General features: G+C 44.6%; 1 protein-coding gene across 1 annotated transcript in view; it reads left to right on the top strand.

Annotated features, from left to right (window-relative positions):
- Window positions 1-260: 260 nt before the first annotated feature.
- pde4ba (phosphodiesterase 4B, cAMP-specific a) overlaps window positions 261-20,173 on the top strand; it is a 230,077-nt gene continuing 210,164 nt past the window's right edge. Inside the window, exon 1 of the mRNA XM_077198706.1 lies at window positions 261-674. The gene's annotated coding sequence lies outside the window, so the exon portion shown is untranslated. The remainder of the gene's footprint in view (window positions 675-20,173) is intronic.

Consider the following 20,173-nt stretch of genomic DNA (forward strand, 5'->3'; position numbering starts at 1 on the left):
CCTGTGATAAAACTGACTTTCAAAAACAGCCCATCCTAAAAAAAAAAAATTAACTGTAGTAAAAAGTGACACTATCCCCAGTTTCAACAATGGCTGTGGTAAATGACTCATGCAGGAATGGACAAATGTTCTATTTGAACCAATGCCTGGAGACGAACATAAAATAAATGCAATAGATTCATCCCCCCATCGAGTGACTTAATCACACGCATCCCACGTCTCAGTGTATATAAGCGCTCTCGTATTGGAGATCCTCCTCTGCTTTTGACAGGCACAGTGAACGCTCAGCCCCAGAACGAAAGCGCAAGCCTGGTGCGCGTGAAAACCGCCTGCATCTTGTCAAAGCGAGAAAAAAACCGAATACATTACCAGCATCTTTTTATTATTATTGTTATTATTATTGTAGTTGGAGTGCTCGTTTCTGTACGGACCCCGTGTAGCTACCAGTTCAGACGGTCTGATACTGACAGTGTTGAAGGACAGAAGAGGAGCGGGTTTCGATACCGGGACAGAAGATGCTGGTTCTTCTTCATTGACGGTTCGGGTCCAACCCATGGGCTATACACACATAAACACAACGGCACATCACTCGTGTAATAGATCACGAGTTTAAAACGGGATCCTTTTGTGCCTCTTTTGTCTCCCACGTGCAATAAAGTGGATCCGTATTTGAGGTGAGAATGTTATTTTCAGATGATCCTGCTTTTGTTCTGTTCATTACACTGTTGCCTTTATTTTTGATATTAGAGTGTTAGGTTATATTTTGGAAACGGAGTGTGTGTTTTCATCTCCGGATTCTCAGTTGGGATGCTGAGGGCTGTTCATCAGGATTATTCAGTGACCTCTGATTAAGTTGCTCTGCTAGATTTGATACAAACGCTCATAACAGCGGATTTTTATTGACAACGACTAAAAATAGGTTTCCATAGATGATATAGGTAGCCTACTTTTTGAGTAGCCTAATGTTGTTATAAATTCTGTCTCCGGTTGTACAGCAGCACATTGTAGTCTTTTGTAACCAAGTGTTAGTTCGGAATCAAAAGAGTTAATTCATAGAATGGAAAGGCAGCCAGCGATAAGGCGGGGAATAAAAAAAGAAAAAGAACTCCACAGCTAAAAAGAAATGTTAGGCTACAAGAACGGGTTGCTAAAGTTCCCAAACGTAATTTTCTGAATGTTCAAAAATCTATTTATTTTTAATATTTCAAAAACGTTTTTTCTTGGTTAGACCTATGTGAACGTTAGAGAAAACATTAAGGGAATATTTTCTGTATTTCATCATTTTGCAAGTAGGGAGTGGGAACGTTGCTTTTGAATGTTCTCTGAACCATCTGAAAAAAAAAGTAGTAAGTAATAGCCTAATTAGTACAAAAGCAATATTGCTCATGTGGCAAACCATTATACTGTATAGCCTAAAAACTGTTTTTTATAGCCTATGTTTTTCAGAGTGATTATAGCATAGCCTACTTTATTATGAACTATAGGCTATGCAAGTAAAGTAAAAGGACATATTTCCATACAACCACATTATATTTACATGTTTTCCTGTAGTAAATTAGTGTGTGGTTTCTTATTAGGACCCCAGTAGACTTTTTGTGTCTTGAATACTTCTCCTTTCCCCATTCAGTCCTGTCACATGTAGGCCTATGTCACACATTATCTGCACCATGCATTATTGTCAATATAACTCCACATTTCTTTTCAACACAGCGAGTACGAAGATCTGTATTGCTGACATGTAAGATATTTGCATATTTTCTGCTCATATGTAAAAAAGAGCCCTTCGGTTTAGCAGTATTACTTACGGTAATCTCCCAAACAGAATTGTATCAGAATTATCAAACAAGTCTGATGAACTATTATCATAGCATCTCTATATGGTGTTCCATAGGGAGCTGTTTTAGGTCCAATTTAGTTCTCAGAGTAGATTATTTCACCAGCTTAAGTTCCTTCTGTTGTCAATCTTGATAAAATAATAACTTTTCAATTAAATTATTATCACTGTTCACATGAGTCCAGAGGCTCCTTATTAATATGATGCATATATTTTCTTGGAACATATCAGGCATTTCTATAGCAAATAATTGTTTCTAGATTAACAGAAAAATGTAAGATCGATTTAGGTGATGCTTACACATACAAAAATATCAATCAAATTACATGACAGTTTTTCTAAACCATTTTTGATGGCTCTTATTATACACATTGCTCTAAGTTTAAAAAAAATAGTGGCTATTGTTTTATTTTATGTCCGAATATACCACATATTAAAAACCATTGATGCATTAAATATCTCACAAAACTCCGGAGAAGGAGAGTGTTTATGAGAAAGATCATATGTGAATTTGTTTGGCCTTCTAATGCTACTTGGCTTTTCTCCTATTCTGAGGCTTTCCTCATAATTACTTACCCTGTTCAGACAAGCATGTTTGCTGTGATCATCTCATGGACAATCAGTCATACCTTGGTTGAAAGGTGCACCCTCAGTGACACAGGATAAAGGCCGGGTTGCCTGATAAATTTAATTCAAGAATAACACATTCAATGCTTGACTTGCAAGAAAGTCTGTATTTTTGATTGTGGGGAATTGCTCTCCCACTCAACTGAATGTGTGTTGTGAGCTTGTGCATCTATCTTATGAGGTATTTGTAACAGGCTTAGCTAGTTTGTTTTCCTAAGCAGGTATCCTAGGTCTTTTCTTGATGTTCGTACTGTGTGCTATGATTTCTCATGTATTAATGTTGGTGCAGAACCTCAGCTACACAGTAGGCTCATCTGTTAGACCGTGGCATATGGCAGTTGTCATCAATCTCCCTGATTTTTTGTTCACTTTGGCCAATGAAAACCATACATTTCAGTATTTCAGTCCATAAATATCTAGAATTCTGAATAAACCTCTCTATTCTCCAAATATGGCAGGGATTAAAGACAGACACAGTTTCATGCTTCAGAAATTATTTTTCTTCGTCAAAAATACAAATATAAAGGAAGAGTCTTCTGAGGGTGGCCAAAAGTCAAGTAGGTGACCTCCAATGTTCAAGACAGAAGGGATGGGTTGATCCAGAAGAGTAGGGCCATGGTCATTGTTTAAGTGGCCTCCCAGTTAAGTTTTGCTATTTTGGACCTCAAGGACAAGCTCTTTATGCACAGTCAGAATTGGCGTGAATTGGCGTTCCTTGTGCCCGACAGGCTGATCAGACTTGTCAACTCAGGACACCGTCCACCAATGGGCCAGAACTGGTGCAGAGATTGAGGTGGAGTTTAGGCAGTGGTGATAAGGTGCGAAAAGCAGCAGGTGTGTCTCATTGCACTCTGCCAGGAGCTCTCATGCACCTCCTCGTTGCCATGCACTGCTATTGTGTGCCTGGCCATGGGTCTGTGAGAGGAGGGTCAGCGTGACATTAATTATAGCATTTGATTCTGTGTCTGTTTGAATATGCATGAAGATATAAAGAGTGCCCTCAAATTTCGCAGGACTTGGAGCCACCAGTGTCTCTATATTCACATTTAACATAGGGAAGTGATATTAAGGCTGCATGTAACATAAAATTGTTGTAACGTCCATCAGTTTAAAACAATTAAAGTCTGATGAAATTATTAATTAATTTAATTAATTAATCTCATTCCTCTTGAAACTTCTCTGCTTTAGCTTCAGGTTTGTGATTAATTGCAGATATTTATCATTTTCAAACTGGCTGTAACCTTAAAGGGGTCACGACATGGGTAAACTCATTTTGCATTAAAACATTACCATTAATGCATCCTGCAAATTTCATAGCTTAAAATGTCTTCATCAGTACAAAAAGAGGATTTAAATAAACAAGATCCAAAAATGGCGCGTTTATGAGGGGCGTTGACACTTTGCATGTGTTGCTTCAGATCATTTGCGTTTGAATAGCGCGCTCTCCGTGGGCGTGTCACATTAGCAGAATAATGAGCTAAGAGAACGATAATGAGATCGGCTGACACCTCTCTCTTTTTTAATAGATTACATAAACAGAGAATATTTATTTTAGTTTTGAATTAGATATTTTAAAAGTACAAACTTAAATGATAATAAAGATATATTGCTCGTGCTTGTGTGAATAGTATTCGCTGAGCTTTGTTTAAGTTTAGAGACGTGCTCCAGAAAAAAATTTAACGGAGACAGAGAGGCAGAAAGCACACCCTGTTTATTTTCTTCATTTTACAAAAGCACACGGTTTTGATGTTAATGTGAGTGTACACAAAAAAAAGAAGACCCTCTATAGTTTATAATCATGTGTTGATTTTATTTATATGACCAAAAATGACGGAGTATTTTAAGTCTATGTTGCTGCTATGTGGAAAAAAAACAGCAAAACGCGCCGGCGCGTTTCTCGACCCCAGAGAGTTAAGGTATTTTTTTTGTTAAGAGCAGAGCTGGGTATAACGCGTTACAAAGTAACTGCGTTAGTGTATTCCAATTACTTTTCGTGATAGCTGAAGTAATGTAACTCATTACATTTAAAATTTATGTAATTTGATTACAGTTACTGATGTCAATAAAATTAAGTTACTTCTGTTACAAATGTATTGTTAAGAAAAAAATATTTAGTAAAATGCATTTCTAATCACGTTTGGCCGGCTGCGTCAGTTAATAAGCATGCACTTTAATGAATTACCGGAGAACGTACTTCATGAGGCACACACGCACACACACGCAAGGCCTCTCGTTCTCTCCCTCTCTGCTGTGCGCTCGCTACATGGTTTGGAGCACAGTCTCTTCTGTCTCGCATGCGCTCTCTTGTTCGCTCGCTCTAGATTCCGGGAGATTTTAACTAATTCGCGGGCATCAGGGAGCCGCTATCAATATTCTGGAGACTCCCGGAACTTCCGGGAGACTTGGGATGTCTACAATATTAAATTACGGAAAGAACTGAGTTACACTTTGTAGTGTATTCTTGTAGTTTTAATAGGTTTTCAAAGTAACTTGAAAGTAAAGTAATTAGTAATATGATTACTTTTTACATGCTGTAATCAGTAGTGTAATCAAATTACAATTTTAAAGTAGTAGTTAGTAGTGGATTACTTTTTTTGAGTAACTTACCCAACACTGGTTAAGAGGGGCAAATACATTTGCACATGACTGGCTCTAGTGCAAGACATTGATGAATAGTTTTACATCATCGGACCATAGGCCCCTCCCACTGCCATAATAGTTGTATTTACTAACAAGTCTTAAGGGTGACGTCCCCTTAAAACAGATCATTTTAGATTGTCATAATGAGGGTTGAAAATAATCATTTGTGCTAATATATGTATTGAATAAAAAATGTTTTTATTAACATTGTAAGTGAACCTCAAGAGACATATTGAAATAATAATGATAAAAAACATGTCATAACTCCTTTAATGAGGCAATTATGCTCAGTCGTTTCTGAAAACATTCACAGATGCAGTCTTAATATCATCTTAGGCTTATTAGCGAAGCTATTGCTTTTTGTAGATGTTATTCTCTTTTCTTTTTAGTATCCTTTTTTTTTTTTTACTTCATCACCACAAAGTTAATAGTTATGAAACTTTGCATGCCTGTTATTTCTGTAGCACAGGTTTAAAATTTGAAAAACGCACAGAACTTGCTGACAGTATGTCAATGTTCTGCTTTTTTCGTTTATAACATGCTAAAATTTGTTGTCTTGAACCACTAAACATTTTTGCTGAATTACTGAAAGAGTAAACGATGACAGAGAAATTTCAAAATTAATGTTTCAGTCAATGAGTTTCGATTGCAAACAGCCTGATAAGCCTCTAGGAAGGAAGAGCACATGAACTGCTGATGTTGTGCAAACTTTCATGGTTGTGGTTGCAAGGTTTTAGCAAACTGAAATGGGTATGACAACATTTTTTGTTCTGCTTATTTGCATAAGAATAACAAAACAGACATTTCCTCTCGAAAGCCACTATCACTCTTCTAAATACATACAGTCACTGTAACATACTTTCTTTTCTGCATGTTCTCTGTAGATTGGAGCTTTTTGCATCTATACAAAAAATACTTGATGATCTTTAGCAAGACATAATAGTATCTAGTTTCCATTATGTGGACTGTAGGTGTTTGTTGGAAAAAAAGACCCTTTGAACATTGTCTTGTCATTGCAATTGCTTGTTTTATTCAGCCTATTTTTTTCTAGATGTGCCGAACCAAGTGTTGTGTCTTTTGCATGAGACCTTGGGAACAGCATATTAGCCATGAGATATTTGTCAGCATTGGCCCCAGTCCACTCAGTTTTATGTAACACAGTTCATTAAATATATAAAAGGCTGAGTTTTATTCACTTTTGATGAGATAAGTAGAAGCATTTTGTCAACTGTGAATTTGCCCCTGTTTGAGTGGCATTTTCATAAGTCTACTCTAGACAGAACGATTGGATCATTCTTCACGGCAAGATTAATCTATTTTATTTGCCCACTGAAACTCTTATGCAATCATATCTTTAGGGCAATATGTAATTCATTTAATATATAGTTTTGACTGGTAATATTATAAATGCAGGACTTTAATAGCTTAATAGTAAGTGATGATTGCATATGGTGTAGATATGGTATAGAAGCGAAAGTCATCATAGTTGGGTAAAATTCTATAGCGGTGAATGAGAGAATACATTAAATATATTTTTTGAGTATGTTATGATACATATGTTTGAATTCAACAACAGTGTTTTCACAACTTTCAAAAACCGAAAATAAATAGAGCGAGTTTGATAATGGCAGTCAGAAGAGAGAAAGATGTCAACTTCACCGTCACTCCCATGTACTGTAACTCTATTAGAAAACAGGCTGATTAGAAACACCCTCACAGCAATGTTAACTATTCGTTTGACCGTTAAAATGCGTCATCAAAGTCTGTGAAACACATATTTAATGATTTAATTAAATATATTTTTATAGTTTTTAATGAACCACCATAAATCATGCCTGTATTTGCTCAATAAGCAGCATTACAAACTCTATAATAATAATATGGTTCGTTGCTATCGATTAAAGTGTTTTTTAGTTGAGTGTCACTGAGCTTAGTGTTTTAGTTGAATGTACATGACATTCATATCCGATCAATTGACTGATTTCTTTTGTAGGAGCACAGCTTGACCTGATTCAGCATGGCATTAACAGTGACAGTGATTTGAAAAGCTGCCTGTGAGATGATATGTGGTTATCGCAGCTTTAGATCCCCTGGAGAGTCAGATTATCTCTTTAGATTTGAATGCATGGAAGTATTTTAACAGGCAAAAAAAATCTGTATTCACTATGGTTTTACAGCCTCTGAATTAGGGCACCAATTATTTAGATTAAAAATGAAAATAGAATCCTAGGTTCGCGTTTTGGCTTAAATCATCTTTGTTAGAAAATTATAAATGCAGAGTGAAGCAGAGATATGCAGAATTCAGCTAAAGCCTAAGAAAATATAATCCGTGGCCCCGAGAATATTATGAAACTAAAATGACCAAGTTGGATGTTAAAGAAAAAATCCGCAGTTAAATGGCAGCAGGGATTGGATTCTAAAACATGCTTTGTTTACAATGAAGGTCTGTAGTTAAATCAGTCAGGTCTTTAGGAGACAGCAGGATGAAAATAGTAAACAGTATATTCAATTAAAGCTTCAGATCCTTTATGTGGACAATTAACTGAATCCAAAATCCATCCACTTAGCTTTTTAATCATAGAGAAAATGGAGGAGGGCACATAGTGTGGTGTATAGCGGCTGTGTCATGTTTTACTCTGTGGTGACTTATAGGCTCATTGTGTGTGTGTGTGTAGAGAGGAAACCTGTTTTTTCCACAGGGTGTCTGGAAGGAGCTAATACATCATGATGAGGCTGGCCAAGCTACTCCATTTGATGCCTGCATGTGTGGCCTTTGAGAATTTATATGGTTTCAGTTGCTATTATAACCTTTAATAGATTAGAATGAGAAAGCTGCTCCTAGATGGTTTATTTGGGAATTGTGATTGTACAGATTTCATAAGAGTAAAATTTCCCACACGCACACACACACACACACACACACACACACACACACACACACACACACACACACACACACACACACACACACACACACACACACACACACACACACACACACACACACACACACACACACACACACACACACACACACACACACACACACACGTACACACAAACACAAAATATTGTGATTGATAAGATTTTATAAGATAAGATAAAACTATTATGTGCAACAATGCTGCATTTATTTGATCACAAATACAGTAAAAATGTATTATTACAATTTAAAATAATAATTTTCTATTTCAATATTTAAAATGTAATTTTTACTATAGTCTTCAGTGTCACATGATCCTTCAGAAATCATTATAATATGGTGATACGCAAGAAACATTTCTTATTGTTATCAATGTTGATAACAATGTTGTGCTGCTTAATATTTTTGTGGAAACCGTGATGCATTTTTTCCCCAGGATTCTGTGATGAATATAGAAAGTTCAAAAGAGCAACATTTATTTGAAATAGAAATCTCTATATTTTTTATAAAACATTATAAACACTGTCACGTGTGATTAATTAAATACACCCTTGCTGAATAAAAGTATAATTTTTTTTGTCTTACTTACTCTAAACTTTTTAATAATATATACACTTTTGTTTATTATAAGAGACATACAAATATATTGGCTCAATGTACAAAGGATACGTAAATAGGGAGCACTTTATTTTACAGTCTTGTACCCCATGTAAATACAATGTACTTATTACAGTAATTACAATATGGGTAATAACTAGGTAATAACCCTGAACATACCCCTAAACCTGACCTTAACCCCTGTAGTTACCTTATATTACCCAGTATTTTCTTAGGTACACTGTAAGTACATGTACTGTAAAATAAAGTGCAACCCTTAGATATTTTAGGCCTCATATTTCTAGCACCTCTTTGAGATACAAACCTGAACAAAAGTGCATTGCTGTTTTAATGTACAACCTAAGAGAGCTGGTCAGTGTGGACACTATATACACTATATTTCTCTATATGCAATTTTATAGAATAATAAAACTGTGCCAACTATGTAGTACAAACCAAACCGAAACTGACAAACTAAGTATGCATTTAACGCCGTCCACTAAAATTTGTAGCAACAGGTAAAGCCTTTGTGACCCTCATGCTTATTCTCTTGTGACAGCATATTTGATCTGAACGCTGGCTGAACTAGGATTTGTTACATTTTTTATGAATACACATGGCTGTTGTGAGAATGTTTTTTCATTTAAATTTCTTTGTTTAAGTGTTTGAATGTATGTCTGAACCCAAAGCATATGTTCCTGTGAGACTGTGCCCACAATCAAGCCAATGCTGCTCAGGTTCTCCTGGGCCAGATGTTGAATGCTTCTCTGCCAGCCAATTCATCACAATGTCAATTTCTGGGAAGAGCTAACAGCTTGGCATGCTGTTCCCAGGTGTACCTGGTGTGTAATTTGGAGCTGTCTATGGAAATTGTGCCCTAGCTTGAATATTTCATGTTGTTGTCAGGCTATTGTTTTGGGTTTGTGTATAGTGATGTGAATGTGTGTGTGTGTTTTAAAGATTTTCGACCCAAATAGTTGGTTGATAGAGAAACAGAGCAGGGATACCCTCTTGCATGCTGTGTAATAGCTATAAGAAATATCGCTCTATATCAACACGGCTGTGATTCGGCCATAGGCAGTCACAGCTATGCTGATATAAAGCCACAGTGCACGTCTACGAGTGTGATATTGCGGATTTTAAATCTCAAGTTGACAGTTTAACAGTTGAGCCTAAAGGTCCTTTCATACTGGACGTGATTTTGACGCACGAATAATTCGCGCAATGGTTTTATTTTTTGATCAGCTGTTTGTGTAATGAATGCTTCCACACCGAACGCGAATGTGCTGCGGCGAAAAAATGACTTTTATTTTTTTCGCTTCGATGTCGATTTTTTTTTTACTTTTGCGGCGACAGAAAAGGCTTCAGCCAATCACATACAAGGAAATAAAGGTGAAGCTTGTTGACGCTTTGGCCGCTGTGACGTAGCAGCATTATGTGCGAGAGAAGAGAAGTGTCACAACATGAAATGTAAACTAAAAACAAGCAATACATTGAAACTAGAAACCTTTTATAATGACAGCATTTTTATATTGGCTATTCCGCATCTCAACGCACACGCATACCCTATCATTTATGACATGACGTTGTTTGCTTATAGGGACCAGTTACAAAAGAACGAGGCATGGGATAAAATAGCTGGGATAGTTGGTGTCTCCGGTGAGTTGATGAAGTGCGTGCTGATGATTTATAACATTTTTGACTAAAAATAGATACGGTGCACACAAAACCTTCTTTGCTGTCTTTTAAAGAAAATGAAAAGCTCGTCTTCACTGGATGATGATGATGATGAAGTGTCCATGTTTTCTCAGCTGTCAGCGCGAAAGTTTTGGAATGTTTAAGCTCTGAACGTCGCAAATTCCCGTTGTGGCTGATGTGAATGGTTTTGACGTGAACTATTCGCACGCAAACTATTTGCTTTTCCGTTTCGCTTTTTCGTTACGCGTCCGGTGTGAAAGGGCCTTAAGGCTCCATTACTAATTCTAAAAAGTCACTTTAAAACTGGCAACAAAGGAACATTGAGTTGCTTCATTGAAGATTATTGTATTATGTAGAGTAGAGTATTATGAGAGAGATCGACTAAGCGAATGCATTATCTGCATCTACCTGATAATCTTCAGGTCAATCTTATATTCATAATCACAAAATCCGATTCAATGTCCGCTGAGGAAAGTGATATCTTTGTCATTTTAACAGTTAAGTTTTATTTAGCGTTTGACTGTCACGGCGCGAAGAACAGTCGTGGATACAATCGCGAGTGAATACAGGTGTTTATTAAACACAAGGTAGTGGCAAACAATGCAGTGGATGACAGACAGGCGACAGAACACAGGCTCGGTAACACAGGACTCCGTGGGCAGACGGCAAGGCAGGAACCAGAAGAATCCTCTCAGAAAAGGGGCAGATACCACAGATCAGGAACAGTCTCTGGAAGGAACAGACTGGAAACGGGTCCAAAATACAGGAGAACAGACACTGGGCAAGGAGAAAGGACGGTGAGTAATCCGTGAACCTCAACAACCATCTGACAGAGACCAGACAACATGACAAACAATATATAGGACATTCTCATTCAAAACAGCTGGCGCTGATCAGCTCATCAGCGGAGATAACGAGCCGTGCTGATGAGCCGCGCCCATTCACACAACACGCACACACCTAGCGAGGGCGAGTCAATGAATCCATGAACCGTGACAGTACCCCCCCTCCTAGGAATGCCTCCTGGCATTCCCAGACACCCTTACCTGTCGATTGTAATCATCGATAAGGGAGTGGTCCAGGATGTCCCTGGCAGGAACCCAACTTCTCTCCTCCGGACCGTAACCCTCCCAGTCCACCAAATACTGGAATCCACGTCCCCTCCGTCTCGAATCCAGTATACGATTAACCGAATACGTTGGTTCCCCATCTACGAGTCGCGGCGGGGGGGGGGACCGGGGCAGGCGGATTAATGTGTGAATGAAACACAGGTTTAATTTTAGATACATGGAAAACGGGATGAATCCTTCTGTACGCTGGAGGAAGGTTGAGGCGGACTGCCACCGGACTAATGATCTTGGTGACAGTAAATGGGCCAATAAATTTGGGAGCAAGTTTATTAGAAACGGAGCGGAGCGGAATGTTCCTGGTTGAAAGCCACACTTTTTGACCAACGACGTATACGGGAGTGTAGTAAAGGTTCAGTGTTGGTGTGATGGAAGAAGACAGGGGTCGGCGTGACTGGGACTCGTACACTTTTATTTAGTTAAGAAGAAATGCGCTGTGCGCGCTCTAACATAAATCAGGTTCACGTTCAAAATATCACTCTTTCCACTATATCCAATATCACTCTTTCCAACATCAAACATCACTCTTCAGCGTCCAGCTCACGTCTCGTGCACGAGTCCCCAGTCCTTCTCCCTCCCGCTCTCTTGCAGCAGCCAGCTTTTATGCGATCTCCCCACGCCAATTACTGCAATCAGAGACAGGTGTTCGTCATTTTGCACTTGACCTACTTACTCACCGCTCGGCTCCGTCGTTGCTCTCGCGCTACAGACTTCGCTGAACCACGCCCCCCTCGCCACATACCCCCACCGCCCGACTCAGGCCGGGGAGCCGTCCGGCCTGCAGCCTCCCCCCTCTCCCCCCTCCTCCTGGAGAGGAAGTCAGCCACAACCATCTGTGCACCCGGCCTGTGGATCACCTTGAACTTAAAAGGCTGTAAGGCCAGATACCAACGGGTGATCCGCGCGTTGGCATCCTTCATGCGGTGGAGCCACTGCAGGGGAGCGTGGTCCGAACAGAGGGTGAACTCTCGACCCAGGAGGTAGTAGCGGAGGGTGAGAACGGCCCACTTGATGGCTAAAGCTTCCTTTTCAATGGTGCTGTACATAGTCTCTCTCTTCGAGAGCTTCCGACTAATGTACAGCACCGGCCGTTCTTCGCCCTCTATCTCCTGGGACAAGACTGCGCCCAGCCCCCTGTCCGACGCGTCAGTCTGTAGGGAAAAAGGGAGAGAAAAGTTAGGAGCCTGTAGGAGCGGTCCGCCACATAGAGCAGCCTTTATCTGGGTAAAGGCCTGCTGACACCGCTCCGTCCACTGGACAGTATCTGGTGCTTCCTTTTTAGTCAGATCAGTCAGCGGGCTAGCCAGGTCCGAATAATTAGGCACAAACCTCCTGTAATATCCAGCTAGCCCCAGGAACTGTCTAACCTCCTTTTTGGTCTTAGGTCTTGGACAGGTCGCAACTGCTGCGGTTTTATCAATTTGGGGACGCACCTGTCCATGACCCAAGTGGAAGCCCAGATACCTAACTTCCACGCGCCCAATTGCACACTTCTTTGGGTTGGCGGTGAGCCCCGCCCCTCGCAGCGTCCTGAGGACAGCTCGCAAATGCTGCATATGCCGCTGCCAGTCGTTACTATAGATGATAATGTCATCCAAGTAAGCAGCAGCATATGCAGTATGCGGCCGGAGAATTCTGTCCATCAGGCGCTGGAAGGTCGCGGGAGCCCCGAACAAGCCGAAAGGAAGAGTAACAAATTGGTGTAATCCAAACGGCGTCGTGAAAGCAGTTTTTTCTTTAGATATTGGAGATAAGGGGATCTGCCAATACCCTTTTGTCAAATCCAGTGTCGAATAAAAACGAGCGGTACCGAGCCGATCAAGCAATTCGTCAACCCGCGGCATTGGATACGCATCGAATTTCGACACAGCATTCACCTTGCGATAATCCACACAGAACCGGACGGAGCCGTCGGTTTTAGGCACTAAAACTATCGGGCTTGCCCAGTCACTGTTGGATTCTTCTATTACCCCCATGTCCAGCATAGCTTCTAATTCATCCTGAACTACTTTCTTTTTATGTTCAGGTAAACGATACGGCCGGCTGCGTACTATTACGCCCGGTTCGGTCTCAACGTGGTGCTGAATGAGATTTGTCCGACCAGGTAGGGGCGAAAACACATCAGCAAACTCTGCTTGTAAATTACGTATGTCAGTGATCTGGGACGGTGAGAGGTGGTCTCCGCCAAATGCCAGAGCGAGAGATTGGGATTTTGAGCTCGCTTCTGGACCGAGATCCTCCTCCCCACTTACCACCGTCGCCAGCATCACTGACTCCGCCTCATTCCATTTTTTAAGGAGGTTAAGGTGGTAAATTTGATGTGCCCCGTCCCTATCTGATCGGACAACCTCATAGTCGAGGTCCCCGACTCGCCGTGTGACCACAAACGGCCCTTGCCACTTCGCGAGTAATTTAGAGCTGGATGTGGGAAGCAATACAAGGACTTTATCTCCCGGTGCAAATTTGCGTAGTCTAGTCCCCCTGTTGTACAGCCGACTTTGCTTGTCCTGAGCCTGTAACAAATTCTCCATAGAGAGCCGCCCCAAAGTGTGGAGTTTTGTTCTCAGGTCCAAGACATACTGAATTTCGTTTTTGCTATTCGAAGGTCCGTCCTCCCAAGCTTCTCTAAGCACGTCCAGCACCCCGCGGGGCTGACGCCCATAGAGAAGCTCGAAGGGGGAAAACCCCGTGGAGGCTTGGGGGACCTCGCGTACAGCGAACAAGAGGGGTTCTAGCCACTTATCCCAATTTTTGGCGTCTTCCCGTACGAACTTACGAATCATGGATTTTAACGTGCGGTTAAAACGTTCCACCAAGCCGTCTGTTTGTGGGTGATAGACGCTGGTGCGAATCGATTTAATGCCCAATAATTCGTACAGTTCGCGAATAGTGCGTGACATAAACGCCGTGCCTTGATCGGTGAGAATCTCTTTCGGGATTCCTACCCGGGAGATTAATTGAAACAGTGCGCTCGCCACGCTTTTAGCGGAAATATTGCGAAGCGGCACTGCTTCTGGGTATCGCGTTGCATAATCCACCAGGACTAATGCAAAGCGATGCCCCCGTGCAGATCGTTCTAATGGCCCGATGAGGTCCATTCCAATTCTTTCGAAGGGGACCTCCATTAAGGGAAGAGGGCACAAAGGTGCTTTTGGGTTGGCCGGTGGATTCACCAACTGACATTCACGACAAGACGCGCACCACTTGCGCACGTTCTCGTGAATGCCCGGCCAGAAAAATCGGGTCATTAAACGATTTAGTGTAGCTGCCTGCCCTAAATGACCAGCCATCGGATTACAGTGAGCCGCCTGGAAAAGCATTTCCCGACGGCTCTTTGGAACTAATAACTGAGTTGTATCTTGCTTTGACTGGGTGTCTTGGGTCACCCGATACAACTTATCTTTTATGATAGCAAAATAAGGATATGAGGGCGGTCGGTCGGGGTGGAGGGGCTGCCCGTCGATCGTACGGACCTGGTCAAACGCATTTTTAAGCGTCTCATCTCGGGACTGTTCCAGAGGAAAGTCATCACGCTCTGAAAGAATCCTTCTTTCAACCGCGTTCCGAACCTCTGGGACAGATACCGAGGGCCCCGGCACAGCCTCTCCAACCTGAGCGACCGCTCCCCTCTCCTGCTTCCTTTTTGTCCCAGAAGCACCCGCACACAAATAACCCAATAGTGTTTTAAACCCCGGCCAATTGGTCCCCAAAATTAACGGGTGCCGGAGGTGTTGGCTAACGGCCACCTCCACACTATGCTTTTGGCCCCGAAATTGGATAATGACTGGCATTAAAGGGTAATCCATCACCTCCCCGTGCACACACCGAACCCTAACCGTGCGGCTCTTATCCAATGCCTCTGGTTGTATCAGATTTTGATGGATGGAGGTTTGGTTACAGCCTGAATCCACCAAAGCCTGATAGGTACCCCCCTTAATACTCACAGGTATTTGGTACAACCCAGCTTGATCGGGGGCAGCCTGCGGTGTGTCAGGGACCCTGACCAGTGTCCCCACCTCCATTACGGGGCACCGATCGATAAAATGTCCAGGGTCCCCGCAACGCCAACAGGCCGGCCCAGTCCTTCCCGCCGCCCCAATGGCGGGAAGTGGGTCAAGCGATTGGCGTGGGGAGAGCGGGGGTGCAGGAGGCGCAGTGGCAGAGGCTGTTCCCCTGGACGGCGTTCTGGGTGCGGGAACAGGCTCAGCCGTAGGTCCGGTCCTCCAGCGGGGCGCTGGCCTGGGCAGGAATCCTCCACGGGACCTGGGTAGAGGGACAGGGCGAGAAGAGAGAGAGAGAGAGAGAGAAGCTGCTGGAAGGGGTTCGCCGACCCCTGGGCACGCCACCATCTGGTCCTCCGCCAACTGGATGGCCTGGTTCAGCGACGTCGGGCGGTGGCACTGGACCCACTGCGCGGTCTTCCGGGGGAGCCGCGCGACGAATTGCTCCAGTACCACGTGGTCTATAATTCCCTCGACGTCGCGTCCGTCGGCCATCAACCACTTGCGGCACGCGTCCCGGAGCTGCTGCGCAAAGGCGAAGGGTCGGCCGGATTCCCCGAGCTCCAGTGACCGGAACCGCTGTCTGCTCTGCTCCGGGGTCCGGCCAACCCGCTGCAGAATGGCGCGCTTGAGGTCTTCATAGACCAGGAGGTTCTGGACTGGCAGCTGTTGTGCGGCGATCTGGGCTTCTCCGGCCAGCAGCGGGATCAGCCGCATCGGCCAGTCCGTGGACGGCCAGCCCCAGGCCTCGGCCGACCTCTCGAACAGCTCGAGGAAGGCTTCGGGATCGTCTCCTGGACCCATTTTGTGGAGGTGCATGGGCTGGGCCGAGGCTGGAGCTGGCGATGATGGTGTGGCCCGAACCTCCTGGTCCATCCAGCTCCGGAACTGCTCACGGTCCTCCTGCTGGGCCCGGAGGAGTGTCTCGAACCGACGCTCCTGGTGCTCCTCCATGGCCAGCAGGGCCCGATGTTGTTGCTGGTGGAGTCCCGCGAGCGCGTGGATGATGTCCGCAAGTGGGGACGGGGGCTGTGTGGCGGCGGCCTCTTCTTCCATACCGGGTTTCGGCACCAGTGTAGTAAAGGTTCAGTGTTGGTGTGATGGAAGAAGACAGGGGTCGGCGTGACTGGGACTCGTACACTTTTATTTAGTTAAGAAGAAATGCGCTGTGCGCGCTCTAACATAAATCAGGTTCACGTTCAAAATATCACTCTTTCCACTATATCCAATATCACTCTTTCCAACATCAAACATCACTCTTCAGCGTCCAGCTCACGTCTCGTGCACGAGTCCCCAGTCCTTCTCCCTCCCGCTCTCTTGCAGCAGCCAGCTTTTATGCGATCTCCCCACGCCAATTACTGCAATCAGAGACAGGTGTTCGTCATTTTGCACTTGACCTACTTACTCACCGCTCGGCTCCGTCGTTGCTCTCGCGCTACAGACTTCGCTGAACCACGCCCCCCTCGCCACAGGGAGGTTTAGACCGGTGGCGATCGGCCTTAGCCTTGGTGCGTGCACCCACCTGGAGCAGAGTCTCACGGGCTCTGATCCACGTGCGTTGACACCTCTGGATAAAGGCGTGGGCGGAGGGAACCGCGACTTCGGATTCCAGACTGGGAAAAATTGGTGGCTGGTAACCTACACTACACTCAAACGGAGATAGGCCCGTTGACGACACCGGTAACGTATTGTGCGCGTACTCCACCATAGAGAGTTGCTGACTCCAGGAAGAAGGATTCTTGGAGACCAAACATCGTAACGCCCTTTCCAAATCTTGGTTGGCTCTCTCGGTTTGGCCATTGCTCTGGGGATGAAACCCTGAGGACAGACTGACAGTCGCTCCCAGCAATCTACAAAATTCTCGCCAAAATTTGGACACAAACTGGGGTCCCCTGTCGGAGACCACGTCCACCGGGAGGCCATGTAAACGGAAGACGTGGTCTACGACTGTCAACGCCGTCTCCTTGGCTGAAGGTAATTTGGGCAAGGGGATGAAATGAGCCGCCTTAGAGAACCGGTCCACCACGGTTAAAACGACCGTGTTACCTTGGGAGGGTGGGAGGGCGGTAATAAAATCTAGCGCTATGTGGGACCAGGGTCTCGAAGGGACAGGCAGCGGTTGAAGTAACCCATCTGGAGGTCGATTGGAAGTCTTACCAATGGCACAAATCGAGCAAGCCAAAACAAAACTGTGGATGTCACGAGCCATAAGTGGCCACCAGAATCGTTGCTTGACTAAATAACTAGTACGATTAACTCCTGGATGACAAGCCACGTTGGAACAATGCCCCCACTGGATAACGTCGGACCTTAATCCCTCCGGCACAAACAAGCGATTCGGTGGGCAACCGGGCGGAGGCGTTACCCCTTCTAAGGCCGACTTGACCTTCGACTCGACCTCCCATGTGAGTGTGGAGACAAATAGGGTCTCGGGTAAAATGCACTCGGGAGTAGACGGGCGTTCGGAACGGTCAAAAATACGAGATAAAGAGTCGGGTTTGATGTTCTTGGAACCCGGGCGATACGAGAGAACAAAATCAAAACGACCGAAAAAAAGTGCCCACCGAGCCTGCCTGGAGTTCAATCTTTTGGCAGTTCTGATATATTCCAAGTTCTTGTGATCGGTCCAGACGATAAAAGGTACCCCCGACCCCTCTAGCCAGTGACGCCATTCTTCCAACGCTAACTTGACTGCCAACAACTCTCTGTTACCGATGTCGTAGTTACGTTCGGCAGGCGATAAGCGGCGGGAAAAAAACGCGCAGGGATGCATCTTGTCGTCTGTGGGAGAACGCTGGGACAGCACTGCTCCTACCCCCACCTCTGACGCATCGACCTCCACCACGAACTGACGTGATGAATCAGGGGCTATAAGGATGGGGGCTGAAACGAAGCGGCCCTTAAGTTTAGCAAACACAGCCTCAGCTGTGTCTGACCACCTGAACACCGTTCTGGGGGAGGTCAAGGCAGTCAGAGGCGCGGCTAGTTGGCTGAAATTGCGAATAAAACGCCGGTAGAAGTTGGCGAACCCCAGAAACCTCTGTAGGGCCTTACGGGAATCTGGACTTGGCCACTCCACCACAGCCTTAACCTTCTCAGGATCCATTCGTATTCCCTCAGACGAGATGATGTACCCTAGAAAAGGAACAGACTGTGCATGAAACGCGCATTTCTCCGCCTTGACAAAAAGCCCATTCTCTAGCAACCTCTGAAGCACTCGTCTGACGTGTTGAACGTGCTCCTGGAGAGACGAAGAAAAAATCAATATGTCATCCAGGTAAACATATATGAACTGATCTACCATGTCTCTCAACACATCATTGACGAGTGCCTGGAAGACCGCTGGGGAGTTGGAAAGCCCAAACGGCATAACCAAATATTCAAAATGCCCCCTGGGGGTGTTGAACGCGGTCTTCCACTCATCCCCCTTCCTGATGCGAACCAAATGATATGCATTACGTAAATCCAGTTTTGTGAAAATTGATGCTCCCTGCAACCTCTCGAAAGCTGAAGACATCAACGGCAAAGGATAAGTATTCTTTACCGTGATGTTGTTCAACCCCCGGTAATCAATACAAGGTCGCAGAGAACCATCCCTCTTCCCTACAAAAAAGAATCCCGCCCCCGCTGGAGAAGAGGAGGGGCGAATGAACTTAGTTGCTAGAGAATCAGAAATATATTTCTCCATAGCCTCCCTTTCTGGAACAGAAAGCGAATATAACTTGCCCTTAGGCGGAGACGTACCTGGCAGTAAATCTATAGCACAGTCGTAAGGACGATGCGGAGGAAGAGAAGCAGCCCGGGACTTACTGAACACTTCCTTCAGGTCTAGATACTCCGGTGGCACGTTAGACAGGTTCACTGGCTCCTCCTGCAACACAGAACGAGAAACAGACGGAACAGCAGACAAAAGACATGAGGCATAACATTTCTCACTCCAACTGGACACAGAGTTCTGTCCCCACTCTATCCGGGGTCCGTGTCTCACCAGCCACGGATGACCCAGGACAAGGGGAGCGTGAGGTGACCGAGTGAGATAGAGTGAAATCCTCTCAGTGTGGTTACCCGAAGTGATGAGTGTGACGAGCCCAGTAATGTGAGTGATGCCCGGGAGTTCCTGTCCATTTAGTGCGTGGATGGTGATAGGGTGGTCCAAGGCAGTGATGGGGAGGTGAAGCTTGTGGGCCAACGACGAGTCCATCAGGTTTCCCTCCGCTCCTGAATCCACCAGCGCCTGGCCGTTGAAGGAATGATCTGCCCACTGGAGTCTCACCGGGAGGAGGGTGGCGTTCGAGGGTCTGGTCAAGGAAAGTCCGCCCGACAGTAGCCTCCGTCCTACCGCCGGGCTTGGCCTTTTAAAGGACAGGTGGAAACGAAGTGGCCGGCCTCCCCGCAGTAAAGACACAGACCCCTCGAGCGGCGGTGTTCTCTCTCCTCCCGGGAGAGTCGAGCTCGACCTACCTGCATGGGCTCCGGATCGTTCGAGGAACTGACCGTGTTCGTTACTCTGAAACCGGGAAACTCCGTGACCTCCACCCTCGGAGTCTGGAACCGTCGATTCCCTCTCTGTTGTAGGCGTGCATCGACTCGGATTGCCAGTTCAATCAGTCCATCAAGAGTCTTGGGTAATTCCAGTGTGTAAATTTCCTTCTGAACACGGTCAGCCAGCCCATGCAGGAAAAGGTCCCACTGCGCCTCCTCGTTCCATTTGCACTCGGCGGCCAAT

This window comes from Siphateles boraxobius, unplaced genomic scaffold (genome assembly GCF_051911475.1).
Source record: "Siphateles boraxobius isolate OS27281-9 unplaced genomic scaffold, OSU_SipBor_1 41, whole genome shotgun sequence".
NCBI lineage: Eukaryota > Metazoa > Chordata > Actinopteri > Cypriniformes > Leuciscidae > Siphateles > Siphateles boraxobius.